The 19,909-nt window shown below is 36.3% G+C and overlaps 1 long non-coding RNA gene across 3 annotated transcripts in view; it reads right to left on the reverse strand.

Annotated features, from left to right (window-relative positions):
- Positions 1-19,909, reverse strand: part of LOC103040896 (uncharacterized) — a 136,417-nt gene that overhangs the window by 36,454 nt on the left and 80,054 nt on the right. For 2 of the 3 annotated variants that reach the window (XR_007429287.1, XR_007429285.1), the window contains exon 6: positions 11,460-11,617. This is a non-coding gene — a long non-coding RNA (uncharacterized LOC103040896). Of the gene's footprint in view, positions 1-11,459; positions 11,618-15,105; positions 19,191-19,909 lie in introns of those variants that run through there. The other variant, XR_002649656.2, reaches the window with a different exon arrangement.

Consider the following 19,909-nt stretch of genomic DNA (forward strand, 5'->3'; position numbering starts at 1 on the left):
GGTCCCACGGTTGCCTTGACTCCGTCAACTCACTCTCCTTCTCATGCAAGTCCAGCTGTTAAACAGTTCCCCTGTTCTACAGGCTACATGGATTGGAAGAAGTTACAGATGGAGGTGTGGCGGGGCCCACCTAAGCATTTCAAAACAATGGTGGCCCTCATCCATAAACCCAAGTGTAACTACCGTACATGAAATTAGTTGGGAAAAGTAAGAAACAACTAAGTATGATTACATGTTCTCATTATTGTGCTAAATTATGCTACACTAACTTTTTTTCTGACAATATCATGGGTAATGTGATTACTTTTAGGATATTGTAAAACTAAAGAAATCATCGAACAACAAAAACCACAAACTTATCATAAATATAAAGCAACGGTTAAATTAAATAAGTATTTGTTAATTTACTTATTCATTCAATGAGATCGCTGTTTCGGATCCCGGTCATGCAGCTTGCCATTAGCTGCCGTTAGCCCTGAGAGAGCACAATTGGCCTTGCTCTCTCTGGGGTGGGTAGAGTAGGTGACGCTCATTTCCCTCATCACTCTAAAGGGTGATGTCGATCAGCACAAGGCTGCATCTGTGAGCTGATGTATGCTGTGAGTGTGCTGTGATGCTACTTGGCAATGCAGCATCACCAGCAGTTTGAAAAGAGGAGGTGGCTGACTTCAGATGTATCGGAGGAGGAATGTGCTAGTCTTCACCCTCCTGGTGTGTTGGGGCATTATTAGTGATGGGGGACATACAGCTGACTAGCAGCTGAATGGGTAAGATAATTAGCCAGAAAATTTGGGGAAAAAAGGAAAAAAAGAATGCCTTATTAAAATAAGTTAACAGCTATTAACTTTTACAATATAACTTGTAAACTTTTTAAGCTCTTTAAGTTCTTACTCTACAAGTAAAACATGCTATTTTTTACTGCAAAAAGAAAAGATAAAAAAAACAACTTAGCTAATTGTACACATTTAATTAAAGGTATAATGTAAGCACATTTTCACACTCTTCTGTTTTCCAAGCTGATCCAGAGTCTTAGTCACCTAAATATTGATTGTTTGCACCTGTTTCCCTGCCTATATATACCCTCTCCTTTGTTTAGTTCATTGCCAAAATTTGACTAGCCCTATAGCATTACTAAGCAAATCTTGTCACTTTTGTTAATTTTTTTTGTGTATGACATTTTGCTTCCTTTTTTTGTTTTACTCAGATTTTTGCCTATCCCGTATTACTCAGTTGTCTGGTTTTGTAGCTTTTTGGTATGTATCTCTTTAGCATTTACATCTTGCTGTTACTCACGTAAATAGTTTTTGGACAACTATTTTTTTATCCGAGTCCTCTATTAAGCCTTTTTCCTTTTTTACTAAGCATATGTCTGACTCTGTACAGTCCTTACACACATTTATTTAACAGGATAGCAGCACATTTTGAGGTCAAAGGTTAAAAGCAAAAAAATAAAATCAGAATCCATTTATGTTATTCTTTGAGTGTGTTTACTATAAACTTAATAATCCAGTAACTGCAGAAAATCAGATTTTGTCAGCAATCCAATCAATGTGTTTACATGCTCTTAGGTAAATCAGATAAAGGGGAGACTTTGAGTTTACAAGTCAGGCAAAATTTGATTTCTACTTTGCAACCAGCCAATAATATCACAGGAGCATATAACATAAACTTTTTGTTAACGTTTTACACTTTAGCTTTTTGTAAATGTGGACCTGAAAGAAAAAACTATCAGACGTAAGCTTCTATTGTTGTAGTCTTTCTTTGTTTCTCTTGTTATGTGTGGCTGAGGTAACCCTAGCTTCAATACTTCATTAATCGAATCCCCAGACGCTTAGCGACGGACCCCCAGGGCCACTGACTAGGTGTCCCTTAAAGGATCGTAGACCAGGAGGTTATAAAACGGTCAGTGGTGGGCCGGCCGTGGCCTGCAGCCACAACACCCTAATCAGACGGGCCCTCAGCTCCTCGCCTGCTAACACAAACAATATATTAAGAGCTCATCTAAGTGACGTACACCGTGTTAATAAGGGGTGACTAAGGTAACTAAATACAAAATATGATACAGTTATAAAGTATATATATATATATATATATATATATACAAATATAGTTTAGCTTTTACATGTTCTATAATGAAATATTTAATCCTAATATAATTGTTTAAATGATAGTGTATGAAGTATGTATAAATGTTAAAAAAAGCAACAGTATACTAGAGAAGTATTGGGGAACCTGTTCATTCATTGTTTTTTTTGTTTTTTTAAACAATGGTATTAAAAGTAACACATCCAGTGACAAAGAACATACAGCTCTGGAAAAAAAGTAAGAGACCACTTCAGTTTCTGAATCAGTTTCTCTGATTTTGATATTTATAGATATATGTTTGAGTAAAATAAACACTGTTGTTTTATACAACATTTCTCCCAATTTAGAGCATTTATTTTCAGAAAATGAGAAATGGCTGAAATAAAAAAATGCAGACAACACAACACACACAAACAAACACAGCTTTCAGACCTCAAATGCAAAGAAAACAAGTTCATATTCATAAAGTTTTAAGAGTTCAGAAATCAATATTTGGTGGAGTAACCCTGGTTTTTAATCACAGTTTTCACGGATCTTGGCATGTTTTCCTCCACCAGTCTTACACACTGCTTTTAGATAACTTCAAGCAGTTCAGCTTGGTTTGAAGGCATGTGATCATTCATCTTTCTCTTAATTTTATTCCATAGGTATTTAATTTGGTAAAATCAAAGAAACTTTTAATTTTACAGTCTCTTATTTTTTCCAGAGCTGTATCTAACCCACGTCTGGCATTAAACACAGTGTGTGTGTGCGTGTGTTTGCACATCTCAGTCAGCAATGGGTGCAACATAAAATTAGCTGAATGGATTCACTAGAAAGGAGTGTCCACAACATTTGGACATATTGTGCATTGTCCAAATGTCCAAATTCTGTATTTTTCACTCTGATAGGCTACATAGTTTAACAGGTGGTTTTAACAGAGGTTATAAATAAGAAAATAAATTAATTACTTTATGAATAACAAACATAATTTAAAGGATATATATTATAAGATAATATAAGATATATATTTATATAAGATATTTTAGTCTAAAAAATATACATTCCCAGAATTATAAATTAATCAAAGTCTCTTTAGACCTTGGCCTCATATCTAAAGATGAGGTTTGGCTGTTCTTTTTACAATATGTTATTTTACCATTTTATTAGTGTAAATGTACCAGTAATACTACTACTACTACTACTACCACTACCACTAGTACTGGTTCCTGCATTTTAACAGTTTTTGTAAAGACCAATAAACATATAAACCTCCCTGTTTAAATTTGAAATATGCTTTATTAATGAATCATTGCTGTGACTGTGGAAATTTAAAACAATCATTGACTTTTTAATATCGGCTGATTTTAATATCGGCTGATTATGAACACAAACGTGTGCGCCTATGCAAATATTTGATATTTGACCAAGAGCTACGATCTAAGCTAATCAGAAGAATTCAAAATATGCTTTTGAAAAACATTATTCAAAGGAAAATTACTGAGAGAATCTATTTTTTATGCATGAACAGAGGGCCTGAAGTGAAGGAAACCCGCTAAAAAGTCATTCATCTTTATTAGGAGCTCGGTTCTTCTGAAGAATCTGAAGGATGCGTGAATGATAAGAATGCTCTTGTAGATTAAGTACAGATCCTCAGGTATTGTGCGCTGCACCTCTCCTTCAGTATTCACTTGAGCCGGATGCCGTAGCGTCAAAGAGCTGTTAACACCTCTTGAAATGACTTGGCCATCAGAGATCTTCCAGAGGAGAAAGTAAAATAGCCACTTTTATAGAGAGCCCTTTTCAAGCAGGAATGTCAGCCGGAACTGAAGTGTGGATCAATAAACTGTGAAAGACGGGATAAACTTAGAGTCTGTGCTGCATCAGATACACTACATGAGCGTATGTTTCAAGTATAATTAATCCTATACACTTTTTACGTATTTATAGATTTATTCTATGTTCTCTTAAATGAGGACCACAATTTTACAGCTGCTATTTGCTATTTATATGTATATGTTTGAGTAAAAGTAACACTGTTGTTTTATTCTATAAACTACATTAACATTAACATTTCTCCCAAATTCCAAATAAAAATATTGTCATTTAGAGCATTTATTTGCAGAAAATGAGAAATGGCTAAAATAACAAAAAAGAAGCAGAGCTTTCAGACCTGAAATGATGCAAAGAAAACAAGATCATATTAATAAAGTTTAAAGAGTTATATTTGGTGGAGTAACCCTGGTTTTTAATCACAGTTTTCACGGATCTTGGCATGTTTCCTCCACCAGTCTTACACACTGCTTTTAGATAACTTCAAGCAGTTCAGCTTGGTTTGAAGGCTTGTGATCATTCATCTTTCTCTTGATTATATTCCATAGTTTTTTAAATCAAAATCAAAGAAACTTTTAATTTTTAAGTCTCTTATTTTTTCCAGAGCTGTATCTAGCCCACGTCTGGCATTAAACACAGTGTGTGTGTGTGTGTGTGTGTGTGTGTGTGTGTGTGTGTTTGCACATCTCAGTCAGCAATGGGTGCAATTTAAATTAGCTGAATGGATTCACTAGACACATATTGTGCATTGTCCAAATTCTGTATTTTTCATGCTCTCCTCCACCAGTCTTACACACTGCTTTTGGATAACTTTATGCCACTCCTGCTGCAAAATTACAAGCAGTTCAGCTTGGTTTGATGGCTTGTGATCATCCATCTTCCTCTTGAGGATTTCAACTTAGTAAAATCAAAGAAACTCATCATTTTTAAGTGGTCTCTTAATTTCTTTTCCAAAGCTGTTTAAATATATGTTATTTTTCCTCATTTATATTCACTCCTCTAGGAAATAGGCTCCAAAAAATCTAAACACATGAATATAAATATTTCAGAAAACAGTATAAATGGCTAAATCCCCTCTGGACAAGAGAAGGAGTAGTGTGGAGACGCAGGCAGGCAGCCAAAAACACACATAAAAGAGAGAGAGAGGAAAAGAGAGAGAGGCAGATAGAGGCTTGCTGAGAAGGGGGAGTTCTGGAAAAAGGGGCCTAATTACGATATTAATCACGCGTTAATTTCAATTCATCTCCAGTAACCGTCACACACACACGCTAATCAGTGACGGAAGACTGCCAAACTAACGGCATTAACACATCTCAGCTCGGCCGAGAGACAGAGAGAGAGAGAGACAGAGAGAGAGAGGGAGAGAGAGAGGGGCTGATGAAGAAGTGCAAGGGGCCACAGTGAAATCAAACTGACTGCTGCCTTTCATCTAGCCAGAAAATCCACCCAGCACGAGCGGAGCGAGGGAAGGCGAAAGCGGGGTGAAGAAGGGATGAAAAAGGAAGGGAAATGACAGACGTCAGAGGGAGTGACGAGTTATTAGTGCTGAAGGAGAGAGAATTTAGAGGAGTTAAAAAAGCAGGCTCCTGATTGGTTAAATTGAGCCCTGTCATAACATCACTGTGGGTGGGACAGACGCTCTTTCGCTGTCTTTGTCTCTCTCTATTTTTCTCTCTCTTTCTCTCTCTCTCTCTGTGATTTTCTCTCACTTTCTCTCAAAGCAGTGCTGGTTGGTGAGGGCTAATAAGTGCTTTAGAGTTTGCATTATAATAATATCACAGGAAATTAAGGGTATTTTTGCAATAACAATATTCTTGGTGATATGACAAAATACTTTTTTTTCTTGTGCTTTTAACTAAAGCACTTTACTTCACTGCACTTTTTATTTTTTACTTTATCTTGTTATCTTTATTTGTTTATTTTTATTATTATTATTTATTTATTATTATTATTTATTTTATTTTATTATTATCTTTGTTTTTCTTTTTAATGCATTTTATTTTTTATTTTATTTTTTATTTTAACAATTGTTCTTTTAATATTAGCACAAGAAATTAAGGGTATTTTTGCAATGACAATATTCTTGACAATATGACAAAATCCTTTTTTTCTTGTGCTTTTATCTAAAGCACTTTACTTCATTGCACTTTTTTATTTTATATGTTTTAAATCTTTGTAATTCTTTTTAATGCACTTTATTTTTTATTTTATTTTTTTATCTTAACAATTGTTCTGTTAATTTTAACTGTCTTAATGTTTTTATTTCTCATATAATGCACTTTGAAATGCCAAGGTATAAAAGGTGCTATATAAATACATTTTCCTTGCCTTACAATTATACTATTGCAACCATTGTAATGAATGTTACAGCTTTATATAGTTTAAGTATAAAAGTTTAAACATTTAGTAGAAACAAAAATTGGTAATACTTCATAATAAGGTACCCACACTGTCACACTGTTCTCATTCCCCATTATATAATTACTAGAGACTATAGATTATATCTGTCCAGTATCATTTATTTTACTTTAATATATTTTACTGGATATATGGAGATATTTGGAGCGCATTGTTAGTATCATGACATTCTGGAACATTTACTTCTGTTACAAATCTGAAATAATTATTGTATATTTTTAATTTCTCAGTTAGGGGTGTGCCATATCATATTGCATGTAGTAATAAAATGTAATTTTCATTTTATTGCAGTAGTGTATTCTTAAAATATTTTTTTATTCACTGTTTTGTCATATTGGCAAGAGTATCTTTATCGCAAAAATACCATGAAATATCGTGATATTATTTTAGGGCCATATCGCCCACCCCTATTGGCAGTACAAATTTTAGACACCAGCTTTTAATCCATCTTAAATGTCATGATCTTGGTTTCAACTTATATTTAAATAGTAATGTAGGCGTGTAAAACATCAAACTAAGAATTTTATCACGAAAACATAACTTTTTATTTTATATTTCTTCTGCACAGGCAATATGAATGACGAGAATTTTCCCAAGAAGAACCAGTGTTGAGGTTTTCCTCGTTTCTGCTGCAACACCTGAAGAGAACGACCCAGGCTGGTGGGGAGAATTTGTAAAATGGGTAAAAAAGCATTTTTTAGATAATTTAGATTAATTTCCCCTTGTTTTCTCTATCAGGTGCTTCTTAATAACAAAGCAAATTTCTTTATGAACAGTGAATTCAACAAAGGATCCTCGTTATTTAAGACTGTTAAATTTAAAGTTATGTTTCCTTCATTGCTGTCAGAGAATGGAACATTCTTCCAACAAGAGAGAAAGAGACTCTTGACTTGAAGAGCAGTTTCTCCAGAAGTGGATTGGTCATAGGGCTCCAATTGAGTGGTCACCCAGTCCCCCTGATTAATGGGGTCATGTTAAGGTTTCAATTTCTGGTTTTGCAAAATTCACTGCTTTAACAGGAAGCATGTTAATGTCAACTTTTTTTCTGGATTGATGTGTCCTATTATCTACCTTTCCATTTCAAAACCTGAAGAAAGAATCCAAGATGCCAGCCTTCAATATGGATGCCAAGTTTCACTCCAATACTTAAGAAAGTAATTATCAAAAATAGTTAAAGGTCCAGGATGTGTTCTTGTTCTGAAAATGTATGTAAGGAATTGGTAGTAAAGTAGCCTTAAATAAGCATTGGATAATAGTAACTAACCTGTAAGGTGTTTTTTTATTATTATAATCTACAGTAGCTTTATTTATTGCACAATAGCAAGCACACATCATTTTAATAGTTCCTCCGGTCTTGTGTTTTTGTTAACTTGTCAAGTTCATTCTACTTCACCATTTTTGGAATGGTTGAAACACCATTTGCCTTTAATGACAGCTTGTGTCTAAAAGTGGATCATCACCTGCCAAACTATTTTAATTTTTCTAAATATATGTTTATTTTTATATAGCTAAACATATTGTTTAATTAAGTTTTTTTTTATATTTCCTAAAAATGATCAATTGTTTTGGTCAGATAAAACTATATATAGTACTGTGCTGAGGATTTAGGTATCTGAGCACATTTTTTTAAACCATTTATCACAGAAATAAGGGTTTTATTACATATTACCAAATGTTTAAACATACTACAGTTAAACTACATGTTAGAATAGGTAGAAGTAAAATAATCTCATTTTGAAGAAAAGCTAGTTTAATGAGCTCCAGTGGATGTGTTCAATTCCATCACCACTTTTTTGCTGAATTAGAAAAATCACACTGTTCTAATTTTCCATTTTATATCTACTGGAGACGGATTATATCTGTTGAGTATCATTTATTTTACTTTAAACCTGGATATATGGAGATATTTGGAGCGCGTTATTAGTATTATGACAATTTGGATAATTGATTCTGTTACAAATCTGATAAAATAACAAACAATAAATGATAAAAAAACAAACAAACTACAGTTAACTTACATGTTAGAATAAATACAGGTAAAATAATCAAATTTTGAAGACAGCTAGTTTAAGGAGCCCCAGTGGTTGTATTCAATTCCATCACCAGGTCACATGATTTACTATCATTAAATACTAATTTACCAAACCAGCTGTTTATGTGATGATAAGCATAAATAATAATAGACTCAGTGAAGAGAGCTATATAAAACATTACTACACAGTGATGTAGTGATATTTTTGTATTTATTAAAAGGACATTTTACAATCTAATCTTCACAGGTGCATGAAGTATTAAATTGTACTGAGTATAAACACACTATTCTGTATTTTCTTAACGTTAATCATATTAATAAACCATCCAAACATCTTAGTTTAGGTTAGTTTAGGATTCACACTAAATCAATAGTTTTAAACTTTTCAGTTCCTAGAAAGACCAGGATGGACTCTTTTGAGGGATATACTACAAATATCTTGGACAAATGAACAAAAACAGATGTACTTCAGAGAAAGGCATGAAAATCTAAATCTCTCCTAGACAAGAGTAGGAGTACTAGGAGTAACTGAACACACACATGCAGACACACACACACACACACACACTGAAGTGTGTGTCCTGGGATACACTCGCAGAATGTGGGTGGCAGTGGATGAGAGTTAAACCAGACAAGGGTTCTTAATGTATGTCAGATATGGGGGGCTGCTGGTGTGATTGATTGGTTCTGTAGATTATATTCTGTAGAGTCAGAGTGGAGAGAGAGAGAGAGAGGGAGAAAGAGAGAGAGAAAGAGAAAGAAACACTGGGGAGGACAGAGGCTGAAAGAACTCTAAGGGACACAATCTTTTGATTCATCTCCTGCCAGGTCCCCAGTAAAAGGATGTCTTAGTACATTATAATAATAATATATGACCTCATTTGCCCTCCAGCTAAGCCTCTGTTCCCTTTTCTCTCTACAAACTGTGAACTCCAGCTCATTCCACAGAGACAGAGAGAGAGAGAGAGAGAGAGAGAGAGCAGGCAGAGAAATGCAGAAATAGAGAATAAAAAGTGAAGAAATTGCGAAACAGATCAACAGTGTGAAGAAGAGTAGAACACAGCAAAAATAGAACAGCAAGAAGACAGAAAGAGAAAAAAAAATAATATAGAGGAATTAAAGAGAGAATGAAATAGAGAATCAGCAAGAAAGTAAAATAAGTATCAAATACAAAGAAAAAAAGATTATAAAACAGGAAGAAATAAGAGACAGACATGTTATAAACAAAAGTAATACAAAAATTATAAGAAAATACAGAGATAAATAGAAAAAATCCTGAGACAAAGAGAAAGAGAAATAGACAAATGGCAAGAGAATAAAGATCAGACGAAAAAAAAAAATAGAATAGAATAGAATAGAGAAATTAAAAAGAAATTCAGAGAAAAAAATAATAAAAGAATTGATTAACAGAGAAAAACAAAAGTAGCAAGAAAAGATAAATAGAGAAATAGAGAAATTATGAGTTCAGACATAATAAATAGAGAAATACTAAAGTCTGAGAGAGTGAAATAGAGATATACTGAGAAAAGAAAGAGAAACAGCGAATTATTATGAGAGAAAAACAGCAGAGTTCAGGAGAGACACAGAAAAATGCTAAGAAAAGAGACAAACGGAAAAATACTGAGAAAAGACAGAAAGATAGAGAAATAAGAAAAAAGAGAGAAATAGTGAGTTCAGCAGTGAGAAATAGAAAAATACTAAGAAAAGAGAGAGTAACAGAGAAGTGATATGGTCAGACAGAGAGAAAGAGAGAAATACTGAAGGAACACAAAGAAAATTGATTATTACAAAGAAAACAGAGAGAAATACTGATGGGAGAAAAAGACAAAAAGAGAAATGCCAAGGAGGCAGAGAAGAGAAAGAGAGAGTTGTGTAAAGTCAGGAAATGTTGATGGACTGAAGCACATCCTTCATTTCTCCTTCCTTCTCTTTCTTTCTATGTCCCATAAATATGCTACACACCCTCTCGCTCTCTTCTTTTTATGTCTCTCTCTCTTTCTTCACTTCCAGTCTAACCCTTCAAAAACTTTCTCTCCTGTTTTAGAAGCCTCTCTCTCTCTCTCTGCAGCTCCTTCACTTATAAACACCCCCTCCTTCACCCAAACTCTAATTTTCAGCCTCTCTGGAGGAGAGCAGGCCGGGGCAGCTCCATGGTTACCTGGCACTGTGCCATCTCATTACACTGCCAATTGATTCTGGAGCGCCGCCACGTCCGTTACCCCCCCCACCCCCCACCCGCACCCCACACTGCCCCCCTCCCTCCCCACCACAATCCTTCCTTCATTCCCCCTCCGTCTACCCCCAACAGTCAACTTGCCATTATACAGCTGAGACTGTCTGCAGCGTGGACAGAATACTGAACACCAGACTCAGAGACACTCACTCGCTCTCCTACAAACCCAGGATGTCCTGTGTGTGTAAACATCTACAGTATATTCAGAAATAACATGCTGAATGTATTACATACAGCCCTGGAAAAAAATACGTTTCTCTGATTTTGCTATTTATATGTTTATGTTTGAGTAAAATTAACATTGTAGTTTTATACTATAAACTACAGACAACATTTCTCCCAAATTCCAAATAAAAATATTGTAATTTAGAGCATTTATTTTTGCAGAAAATGAGAAATGACTGAAATAACAAAAAAAGATGCAGAGCTTTCAGACCTCAAATAATGCAAAGAAAACAAGTTCATATATATATAAAGTTTTATTCACAGTTTTCATGCATCTTGGCATGTTCTCCTCCATCAATCTTACACACTGCTTTTGGATAACTTTATGCCTTTACTCCTGGTGCAAAAAATAGAAGCAGTTCAGTTTGTGATCATCCAGCTTCCTCTTGATTATATTTTAGAGGTTTTTTAATTTGGTAAAATCAAAGAAACTTATAATTTTTAGGTGGTCTCTTATTTTTTCCAGAGCTGTATATGTCCTACATGTATCTTGGGAGCCCCAGGCAAAAAAAAAAAATTGTTTGTTTCTTTTTTTAACATTTTTCTAACCATGAAACACACACTGACATGTCAAATGTCACGAGACAGGAACTAGGATCATGTCTCATGACTTTCGCCATGTCCAATGGAAGCTAAAGGGAAAGCTGCACTGACCTGTGGGAGATAAGGGTGGGGAGTCACTTGTCTGGAACTTGTCTGTTTGCATGGACAAGTCTAGACAAAAGCTGCCGGTCATGATTATTACCACAAACTGCCCTGTCCACTGTGGGTGGTGATGCCTTCTATGATGTGTTGCTGGTACACGCTGGACACTGCGGATGGAGAAATGTTAAGTAAATGTAAATGCTAAACGTAAATCTAACTTTAACCTTTAACTTTTTTAGGTTCTGTAAATAAAAAATACTGTGGGTTTGTCTTAGTTTTAACACACACACACACACACACACACACACAGAAACCTAAGCATTTCCTCTTTATAATGGTGCCCCCACCACATACAGACGCACACACTCATTTAATTGCATAATCGTAAGCCCTCACAAACAAAAAGCCTTTCCTAAACAGCTCTCATCTACAGACCGCAAATTGTGCACTCTGAAAGCTGTGAGGCGGCTTCTACGTTTGCTGAGTCACCTCACAATTTCTCACAATGTCTCGCTTTTTTTTGTGCACATGGGCGTCTCCAGACCACCATACCAGATGGCAGGGGTGTAAATCTCTGCCCTCGTAATAATTTGATTTGACTGTGATTCTTTAGTAAGCAATTTAGGCATCAGTGAAATCTCAATTTTCTCAGTTTTCAAGATTTTTTTCAGGATTTCTATCATTAAAAATAATTGTCAGTATTTTTTTAAAATAAATTAAACTTGTACAGTATTGATATTGATTACAACATTCCAAAAAAAATCTAATGCAATAGCACCAGTCAGCTTCAGACGGATGCATCACAATGCATGAATGCACTCCCTTTACTACAGATGGTCTTTGGTTCAAACACCTGTCAGCATGTCCTGCATGATGTCTGGTGGGGGCAAGGACTCAAAGGACCAATCAAGAAGCAGCTTGTGGATCACGTGGCTCCCTGTCCAGCATGAAGCTGATGCGGGTGGACGTGTGACCCCAGGACGTCCTGGTCCAGACTGGCTCCCCTCCTCCGTCACAATTTCTGGCTTTCCTTCTCTATTTTTCTATCCCCATTCCTCCCTTTATTTCTGTAGAGTAATGCTTCAGCCAAAAATAAACATAATTTACACAAACTAGACTGAGTGCTTAAATCATCACACCCTGACCCCAAACTGTGTCAAGAGGTTAAGTGACCTCAAATCATTTGTTTATGTGGTTTGTGACACTGTATAACATGCTGTTCTCATCTGCTAGCATTAATTCTGTCTGAACTTCAGTTCACTGTAGATCATAGTGTCAGAAACCATTGAAATTAAATTTAAATAAGTGTCCAGTATTTGTTAGCAACATTAGTGTTCAGTGCAAAATTAAAGAAGTAAACTTTAGACACCAAACATTTATGTCTTGAAAGTCCTCGTGAGGCTAATTTTTATATCAAATATTTTAATTGAAACAAGCAGACGAATTCTGTCAGAAGCGTGGATTTGTCTTTAGCATGATTGTGTTCCTGTCACTTGTCTTTCCTGGTCTTTTCTTCTCCTTCAGTGCTCCCACCTGTGTTCACTTGTAACTCCGCCCCCTCGTTACCTGTCCCCAGGTGTTTCCTGTTACTCAGTGTATATATATATATATATATATATTCCCTTTGTTTCAGAGTCCCGTGTCAGTTCTTGTACGTTTTCACATCGGTTAGGTTGCTCGTTCCATGTCTCTATTTATTTCTTGTTTTTGTTCATTAGTCCTGTTTGTTTATTCATTCTGTTTTTGTTATTATTTATTTGGTTTATTTCTGTTTTGATAAATATTACTCGCAACAGCGTCTTCCTTGCTGCTCCTGACAATTCCTCATATTTAAACAAACGGAAAAAATGTTTAAAGTTCAGAACTGAATCTGCTGATACAGAATGCAAATAAAATCTTAATCACTTCTAAGTTTACAGTAGAGTATTGCTTATAAAGATGCTGAGATCCTGGTATATCCTAGTACACTCGGACTGCTACAACTCTGTTTTGTGGTTTTCTTCAAAATTCAAAATTGCTTCAAAGTTCTTCAGCACCTTCAAGTTTCTTAAGCTAGAATCATAGATTAATTTATTCATTCATAGATTCAAATGCCGGACTAATAGAGAGAGAGAGAGAGAGAGAGAGAGAGAGAGAGAGAGAGGGACTTTCGTGCCTAAAGCCATTAGACTGCTAATTATGTGTTCATATTCATTGCATGGACATTAGAATTATTGTTAATGATTGTTATTTTTGATATTTTTACCTGTTGTTTATTAAATTGCCCCTTAGACATAAACAAAGCAAATCTGGAAAAAATGGTGGTACCCTATAAGTTTAGTGCACTCTATAGTGACTAGAGCGTAATTTTCAATATTGGGCACAGCTCCTAAGCTCTTATTGATGTATGGCCCAAATGAGCAATAACTAATTTCCTGAAAGTCACAACAGTGAGATGCTTATTAATGGATCAAACTGGCTCTTTAAATTTGATTTTACAAAAATAAAATAAAATAAAAAACATTTTAATAATGAAATCAAATATGTTAAAGCTGTACTAATTAGGATTGTGCTTTCTGCATCACGGGTATGCTGAAATCTAAACAATGGTCTGCTCATGTTTTATAAAGAAATTGATTAATAAGTTTAAAATTACAGTCTTGGCTAATTGTAATTGTGCTCCCTGGTTATGACATTTCTGATCTCAGTAGAAGTACAATGGCTAATAAACATAACATTGTTTCTTGTAGGAGCTATATTCTGTTTTATTCACTCAATATATCTATGGAGGGAAAAAAGTTGCATTAAAATTGATCATTTTTGTTTTTCAATCCCATTAATTTCATATTAAATAAACAAATAATTCCAGGCCAGCAATGAGAAATGTCACTATTAGCAGAGAAGAGTAGAGGGTTACGAATGAAGCTGTTTTATTGCGTCAGATTTACTCTGTCCTGAAGGGATAATTATGTAAAGGCATATAAATAATTATGTAATGTAAATCAAATGTAAAGTAAGACTGACAGTAGTAACTGTGGGCTTGTCAGGGTTTATTCTCTTGTCTTTCACACTTCTTCACTCCCCATTCTCTCGCTCCTTCTCCACACTATTTTGCTTTTTCCCCACGTCTGTCTTTCAACCTTCTGGGCTGCTTTCTCTGTTTCAAATACTCTGGCTCTTCTACTTTTGCTCCCTTCTACACACACACACACACACACATACGCACATATACACACACACAGTCTAGTATTGTGTTTCTGCTGCCTGTCTGCTTGGCATTCCTCAGAGCGCTTAGTGCGTAGCTGTGTGTCAGGACGCAGGGCCAGGGTCTGTGGTGTGTGTGTGTTTGTGTGTGTGTTTGTGTGTGTGTTCTGTTTACTGCAGCAGCCAGAAAATCACAATCATATGTTCACTTCCATAAGAAGCCATGTGCACAGTGAGGATATTTGCCCACAGAACAAAGAAACAGCAGGCCATGGATGAACAGGCCTACAGCATGTGTATGTGTGTGTGTGTGTGTGTGTAAGAGAGAGTGAGAGAGAGAGAGAGAGGGAGAGAGAGAGAGAGAGAAAGAGACAGACAGAGAGAGAGAGAGAGAGAGAGAGAGAGAGAGAGAGAGAGAGATTATACTACATTAAATAAAATGACAAGAATAAGCAACACATTTTCTTGGTAAAGAAAGGGGAAATCCATTTCTGCGTATTATGATATGATCTCACTAAATGACATCATAGCATCTGCATGAAATATCATTGCAATAATCACATCACTGTAGTAATCGCTACATTGCAGAACCCATCTAGCAAGCATGTAGAATCATAGCAACAACCTGGGATACCACAGCAACCACCTAGAAACACCTTAGCAACCACATAAGCAACACCACTATAAAAACTATATACCACCTGGGATATCACAGCAAACAGCTAGCAACACCATATAAACCACCTGGCATACCACAACATCCTTCCTACAACAACCTAGATGGAAGTGGGAACAGACCAGTCAATGTGCAAAAATTCTACTGTATATTTCACTCAGAAAAGCCCTTTTTTACTACAAAAAAACTATACTTTGTTTTTGAGAATCTATTCAATATCGCAACAAATTTTAATATAACAATATTTCTTACACTCCATATTTAAAGCTAATGCCCATACATTTTGGGATTTGGGGGAATTAGGGCCCTCTCTGGTGAAAAACATGTTAAAAAATAATGTTAAGCTGGGCGGGTGTGATGCGGTCTCCATTCAGAGTGGATGAATCCGATTCCAGGTTATGTTCAGTCAGAGACGGAGAGAGAGTGCGCTCAGTCAGATAACGCTAGGAAATGTCTTCAGAAGATATGAGTTATTCTATACGGTTGTCAGTTTTGTCAGTGTAAATGAATGAGCTACTGAGTTTCCCCTTCTGAAGTTTCCATTGCTCCATCAGCCGCTCGCATTCAGTAAAACTGAGCCGGATCCGTTTTGAAGGCTGTACATGTGACGTAAGTACATAAAGACACGTAAAGAAGCGACCTGAACTCCTGCAAAAAGCGACCCAACACCCCAGTTTTTAGAATGAATATATTAGGCTTAGCAGGGATGGTCGGAGCCCTGAGAGAGCACAATTGGTCTTCTTCTCTCTGGGTGTGTAGATGGCGCTCTCTTTCCCCACGTCACTCCAAAGGGTGATGTCGATCAGCACAAGGCTGCGTCTGTGAGCTAATGTATCAGAACCAAGTTGCTGCGCTTTCCTGCAAACGCGCTGTGATGCTAATCGGCAATGCTACATCAGCAGGTGGCAGGTGGATGACTTCACATGTGGAGGCGTGTGCTAGTCTTCACCTTCCTGGTGTTGATGCATCATTAGTGATAGGGAGATATATAGCTGAGTAAAAGCTGAATGGGTGAGACAATTGGCCAAATAAATTGGGAGAAAAACAGGAGAAAATTAGAAAGAAAATTTTATATAAAAAATGAATACAAATTTAAGAAGCTTTTGTCATTTCTTTTTTGTAAAGTTGTCATTTGGAAAGTTTGGAAAGGTTTTGATCTAACATCAGTTATGTATAAAATATTTGATCAGTATTATTAATAACAACATTTATAGTAAGTACTTTTTAATACTTTTATATACAGAATAAACTGATTTTTTTTTGCATATAGTTTCTCTCGCTACCCCATATGGAGTGCATTACTACACATACAGTAGGTACTACATTCACAATACATATGGTTCGCATATATGATGTCACGTCCTGAGCAGAGAAAAGAGCGGGTGCGTGCTGCGTGTTGCTGTGTGTACGGGTCTGGCTATTGTCTCATTCTCTGCATAACTATACGCCTGGTTGCTACATGTGCACGAGCGCCGCTGCACTGTGCCGCCTAACTCATGAATCAGGCTTAATTTTACGACACCGTAAAACAAAACCGAACAAAAAAAAAATCAGGCTGACTGCTCTATTAGAGCGAGGGCTGTGTGTTTGCAGCATGGATCCGCCGCTGCAGCAGCTTCTGGAATGCTGTGGAGCGCGGGCTGTGCAGCGCAGGCTGGGACGGAGGTGGTCCTTCCCCCACATCGGGGCCTCTTTCCTGTGCGCCGCTCGGGTTGTTTGAGGACACGCTGAACCGGGCCACCCGATACTGAGCAGAGGGCCCAGCTAAAGGGGGGAAACGACCAAACGATAGGATAATGCAGGACTCCTCGAGATGCAGATCAACAGACTAATAATAATAATAATAATAATATTAATTATACATCATCAGTACATCATTACAAAACAGCTTTACAGGTGAAAGAACAAATCTTAACTGTAAAAATACAGATATATTTTTGGGTGACAGAAACTATATATACAGACAATATACAATGTTTATCACATATTAAAATTAAATAAAATACTGGTAATAACGGGCAAAAATAAGTACCATTTTAAATATTAACCCTTTCAGACTTGAATTATCTCCAGTGATTGAAAAAAAAATGTAAGAATGCTGTTTTCTGTCTGAAATGCACAGAAAAGAAGACTCTACTATATATTCTACTATAAAATATACAGTTTATAGCAAATAGATCCAATTAACTAAAATATTTTATAGCTATATAGCTTTTATTTCCATTGCATTGGAAGAAGATTGTGTGTAATATTATATATTTCATATTGACCTTTTTTTTAAATAAAACATTTTATAAATCACATTAAATGAGTAAAAAATGCTGTTAGTTTGCCTCAATGGCTCTAGTACTACTGTGTTTTTCCAGTGTTTTTGTAGTGGGCGGGGCCAGGTTACTGGTTTCATTGATTTATAAACGTGTTGATTGGCTGCTTCTATTCTGATGGACAACAGCTCTAAAATAGTGTTATGTACAAAATTTTAAACATTTAAAGATAAGGAAAAAACACAATGTTTATTGTAATGGATGCAGGGTGTGAAGGGGTTAACAGTTTGCGACTGCATTCACTAAGTAGTACTGTATTTTTTACAAACTTATTTAATGTTATATTACTAAACACCAAAGTGTATTATCTGGATGCTTAATATTTGACCTAAGGAAAAGGCTTGGGGTGCCCACACCTGTATAGGTTGTAAGGTGTTATCTTGTGTGAGTGAAGCTGAACATTGGCTATTATGTTAACAACAAGAGACCATAAATAGCAGTTGCCAGATTCATGGGACAGTAGACAGTGGACAGACAGCAGCACAGTGTGTGACAATGATCATGACCGGCAGTGTCTGGCTAGGACTGTCCGTGTGAAGGGAAAAGCGCCTTTGACACATCAACATTTAGTGCAGGAGGCTCCATACGCATATACTGCAGGTCATCGCATGATTCTTTAGCTTCTATAAGACAAGGCATTAGTCACGGGACATGATTCTAGTTCCTGTTTTACAACTTTGTAAGTGCATGTTTGTGTAAAATATAAATATATAACTTTAATCATTTTTTTAATGTATTTTTTAACATTTATTGCCACATATTAATTTAAACATAAGCTAATTTTTGATGCAACTGCTTGTCCGTCATTTTAGGTTCATCTGCAGCGCTGTTAATCACTTTTTATCCCATTTTCTCCCCAATTTAGAAGGCCAATTACTCAACGCACTCATTAGGACTCAACCTATTATTAGTGATGCCCCTACAGCAGGATGGTGAAGACTAGTACGTGCCTCCTTTGATACATGTGAAGCCAGCCACCTGCTGATGCAGCATTGCTGAGTAGCATCACAGTGCACTCGGAGGAAAGAGCAGCGACTGGGTTCATATACATCAGCTTACAGTTGCAGCCTTGTGCTGAGCAACATCACTCTCTCTGGGCTCCGGCAGCTGATGGCAAGCTACATGACCGGGATTCGAACCAGCGTTCTCCCGATCACTGTGGCAGCGCTTAGCTCTGAAACGTATCAACATGTGTCTTTCAACATGATATTTGAAACGTATGATAATATAAAATACTAGCATCCAAAAAAACTAACGTTTAAATGTTTTACACAATTAAAAATATAGAGAAGCAGGATTGGTCAGGCAGAACAGACAGGGTGGAGCTCGCACTTCTTTAATAAAACAAACATCACTTTTTCTTTTATGCAAAAGGTTAACGGGCAGCATATTTATTAGCACAGAACAAAAGGTTGAGTAACGGTCTGCAGCAGAAGTGTCCAAGTAATTGGCTGTTAATGTGTCTCACTCCTGGTAATTATCCTGCAGAGTTTTACTGCGGCTTTAATCGGATCCACCTGATTTCTCCATTCAGATCCTCCTGAAGGTTGGGATGAGCTGAAACAGATGCGGTACACTGGATATTACCCGGCAAACAGATGATAAATAACTATAAACTGGACAATATAGGTAGGATTCTTGTTCTTGTAAAGTATTAATGGTTGTGAAACATTTATAAAACTTTAAAAAACTTTATAAAATTTTAATAATTATGTAAGGCTGACATGTAAACAGTGTTAAAGTGAGGTAGAAGATGTCTGAGATCAGTCATGCAGCTTTGCTGATTTATAGGTAGTCATAGATATCTTTAGTGCTTCAGTGCTTAGGTATAATATTACACCATTATTAAGCAATGGCATTCTATGGCATCATAGAAATGTGTATTATAACACAGTAATAAATATGGAGTGTGTGTGTTTAGGCTGAAGTGCTCTTTAAAGCTTAGTGTGTATGTATGCATGTCTCTCTCTCTCTCTCTCTCTCTCTCTCTTTCTCTCTCTCTCTCTTTCTCTCTCTCTCTCTCTCTCTTTCTCTTTCTCTCTCTCTCTCTCTCTCTCTCTTTCTCTCTCTCTTTCTCTCTCTCTCTCTCTCTCTCTCTCTCTCTCTCTGGGTCTTTGTGTATGCGTATAGCAGGAGCGGGCAGTCAGTGTGGATGAATAGACTCACTGTGAAACTCTGGCTCTCTCTTCACACTCTCTCACTTCACACCGCTTTATTCGTCACCCGCATTCCTCTGTGCTAAGGTAAGAGGGCACTACACCTCAGTGAGCCGCAAC

The sequence above is a fragment of the Astyanax mexicanus genome, chromosome 1, assembly GCF_023375975.1.
Source record: "Astyanax mexicanus isolate ESR-SI-001 chromosome 1, AstMex3_surface, whole genome shotgun sequence".
Lineage (NCBI taxonomy): Eukaryota > Metazoa > Chordata > Actinopteri > Characiformes > Acestrorhamphidae > Astyanax > Astyanax mexicanus.